The sequence below is a fragment of the Megalops cyprinoides genome, chromosome 14 (genome assembly GCF_013368585.1).
Source record: "Megalops cyprinoides isolate fMegCyp1 chromosome 14, fMegCyp1.pri, whole genome shotgun sequence".
Lineage (NCBI taxonomy): Eukaryota > Metazoa > Chordata > Actinopteri > Elopiformes > Megalopidae > Megalops > Megalops cyprinoides.
In genome coordinates this window covers 12,536,992-12,541,114 of record NC_050596.1, presented here as the reverse complement: position 1 = coordinate 12,541,114, position 4,123 = coordinate 12,536,992, and positions in this window count along the sequence as shown.

Sequence of the window (4,123 nt, the reverse complement as noted above, 5' to 3'; positions counted from 1 at the left end):
CAAGCCCGGACTGCAAGTAACTGAAAGCGACCGGGCGACAGAATATTTGCAAGCAGTTTCTATCCCCCTAGCTCCACCTACGTCGATCCTCATTGGACAGATCGCTGTAAATCAATATAAACACCTCAGTCAATCAAGCTAAACGTTTTGGTGACTAGTTTAACCCCAAATCAGCGAAGGAGGGAATGAAGTGGAAAAGGCAAGGGAAGGTAGCAGAATCGTGCTACAGTTGCGAAAGTAAAAATATTTAGCTATGGTAACACTGGAAAAGACAATCGTTTCACTAGCTACCACTCTACCCGGCAATATGTATACTGAAAAGTTATTAGGTCAGGAGTACGAAATAATGGAAACATTTGCTTCTGTGTTTGTATTATGTGTTGCTTTCCCATTCCAGAACGCTTAGTAGACTATTATAGGTTACTGTGTTTAATAGTCGCCTGCCTGTGCTGACGTTCACCAAAAGATTAGATTTACTTGGATAGTGACCGTTTATAAGACTGACATACAAAATATTCAGCATATATTTAATATATCATAACATGGATCAATTAATATGATTAAATACTTTCGATAGTTATGACTTTTTAGATGACACTCGCAATGCTCGTTTTTGATGTTCGTTGAAAATTATCCCAATTAAAAAAAAAAAAAATTACATTTATGCTCTTATGGAGTCGCTGTACTCTTATTGGGAAGACGGGTATGTTTGGTTTGTCTTGCCAAAAGATAGACAGTAAGGAATAGCCAAAAAATTGATTGTAACTGGATGTGAAATAATTCAGACCGGAGGACCGTTTTTCCAGAAGGCCAACAGCGCTCACTAGCGGACATACCCGAAGCAAATGAGTGAGTTAAAACAAAAGATATTAACTTTTGTGGTTGTGTTGTTTTTGTTTTGTTTTCTCAGTGATTAATAGGGTAAATGTTAAAATACCTAATTGAAGGAATGTTTCATTATCTATATCATATAATAAATATTCTGCATTTGAATAGGGCCATGAAAACTCAAACCAAAACCAAAAATGAAAAATGTAGATTTAACGCTCACAAAAACTTATTATTATTATTATTATTATTATTAGTAGTAGTAGTAGTAGTAGTAGTAGTAGTAGTAGTAGTAGTAGTAGTAGTAGTAGTAGTGGTAGTGGTAGTAGTAGCAGTAGTAGTAGTAGAAAAAGAAGTAACAGGAGTAGTAGTATTGGTGGTGGTGGTATTAAAAAAGTAGCTAGTAATAGCCAAGAAGCAGCATCATTTATCTTTTTCAATGATGCAAAACATAATCGTAGGCTATGCCGATGGAGCAGCTTCGTCTTTCAGAAGTATCCTTATTTTTAGTGAAAGATAAAAGCTTTCTATTCCCTCGTCCTCGGAAGCTACATCACCTTCTCAAACAAAATTCAAAGTGCCGGGGAAATGTGGTGCGAACACTTCACACGTTTCAAAGTCGTTAATCTAATCAGCAGGTGTTTAGTAACGTTTGTGTATTTGCGCTGTATATGTAAGCTTTAATCTAAGTGAGTCCACATCCAGGCGAGTAAGTGAGATGTCGGAATGTTTCGAACTTCTCTAATAAACACAAGGCTGCTGATATGCGGCGAACGGCAGGCAAGCGTGCCGACTCGGTGTATATTCAAAGTTACGTCTGTTGACACGATGCTCAGCACAGCTAATGAACGAATTTCGGGGATAATAAACTGGGTTTAGAATTACTTCAAAGATCAAACGAGGTAAAAAGTGAACTTCAGAAACAATGAAATGAATAGTATCCATGGGATAAGGTATGTGGAGCTGATAATCGTAGATCTCATGACGTTGCGGTTTACAAAGCTGTAAGAAACAAAAAAGAAAAACAAAGGTGTTAGGCGCAGTTGTGAATATTTTCTTTTTGTAATTTAACGAAAGCATAGCTAGGTCTACTTTTTAAAATACAGATTCCATCCCACTACTAGATTTATAGGAGGAACTGTCATGGAGCCAGATGACATCCTCTTCGCAAGAAAAGAGGAAGCCAGGAGTTCCTGAGTTGTCTCAAAAATATCCCCTATCTTGCTAAAAACAGTCTTGAATCATCGGTAATGATTCCCTCCACGCGCCTCTCGTTCCCAACGCTCAGCATGTCTGGCAAGGCGTGGGAAGCGTCCACGCAATACTGTAGAGTTCTTTTTTATTTAAGCCTGCACGACATACATCGATAAATAATATAATGTATACCAGAGCGCAGAAAACAATTCACTTTGATAAAGAAGAGAAGCAATGATAGTTGCAATGGTAATAATATACACATTTAATTAAAAATTTGTCTTTATAGCCTGCATATATAATGGAAGAGAAAGGTATGTTTGGGCATTTATTGTTATTACGGTTTGTTAATTGTTCAATTGCATTAAAGTAAGGAGAAATATCCTACAAAACAATACAATATGACTTCATTTGTCAATAAAGTTGTTGGCTAGGGCAGAGTTCATACACTTACAATATCATGAAATTGCAAGGCTGTAAAATAGCAGGCACTTAACGCGCAATTTACGTGACCACACTCGTGTCAGTGATATTAAAACAAGCAAAAAGTAGATAAGTGAAGTGAATGTATAGGCCTACATATTCAATTGTATATTTACATAGCTATAAAACACCCTAATGTTTCTGCTGATTATGATTTGGGTATTTGCTTCATATATTGTTAGCCCGCTAGAAAAGTACACATCAGACACATCAAAATAGTCAAAATAACCAAGATAAATACACCCTGCATTGATGAGGTCGGAGTTTAATTTATCATTGATTAAAATGTTGATCAAAGTGGAATATGGTGTTAATATAATATGCACAACTTCCGGGATTAATAGTGATTGTTTATTATTTGTATATTCTTAGAATAGACTGAATTTACGCATTAAAATATTTTAACTGCATCACACCTCGAGACAACAAATTGGTTATTGGCTGCAGACAAATTCAGCACCATTTTCCCAGGATGACTGTATAGCTTACCTGACAGTAATGTATGTTTAGGTGTTCAATTTAGCATACTTATTTTCTGCACCGAAGATCAAGATCTCAATGAAAATTAGAACTTCCGCCTCGAAAACTATTCTATCTTTGCATCAGTTGTTCTCTGGATTTTGCAATCTGTAAATTGCGCCTCCGAATCCAGACCGTTATCTGGACCCCGTGGAGATGAAAAACAAGCCTATTTGAACGCTTTCTTGTGATTGAGGAATGAACCACATTTCAAATGTTTCACACAAAATAAGAAATGGTAGAAATGATGACGGGCGTACATTTGTGTTCTCTTTCCTTTCATATATCTATCTGCTTTGTGCTACGAATTGTTACTTTTTAGGCCTTTTAACTACGGGATTGCTCCAAGACCTGTAGTTAACAATTCTTTACTGAAGCCAGCAGAGGAAATTCACGCTGACAAAAGTGCGACAGTGCCAGATTACTGTCTTTCCAACATTGACATTACACGAGATGGTTTGTTAAAACCTTTTTATTTTATGCTAATCATAACCCCGACACCAATTACATACACAGAATGCGACGCACAAGTGTCGACACTGAAAGGCTGCGAAGCGTTCTGCAAGGTCTGTGTAAAGTCAAGTCTAGGCGCACGCACCGCGCTCCAAGCACAACTTTTCCGCGCTCAGCAGGACAAGGAGATGCGGCGGTATTCGGTCAGAAACAATCTTCCTTGTGCGCCTATTACCTACTAAGTGTGTGCGATGAATTAAATCGCAGTAAGCAAAAATTGTGATGGCAGCTCAATTTACAATTCATAAGAAAAGAAGTGTTTAAAAAGTGGCTCATTATGAACTGTTGATTGCAATCTTTAAAATTATGCTTAAAAACGTAATTCATCAGTACTGGTCCAGTTTTAGATTACGGATCTCAATGTGCAAGCGGAAAGAAATCCGCTTAAGATACAAGAACTTCAAACAAGAGCTTTTTATTATTATTTTGGCGGCTTTGCAAACTACGAGTAAAAACAAGGGCAAAATCACAAAAAGAACCGTTGATGACAATTCTCCGCCAATACATATAGGTCATGAGTGCCTGGATCTAACCACTATGTCCTTACCTTTGAACAACATATTTTAAGATAGTTTTAGTCTCAGAG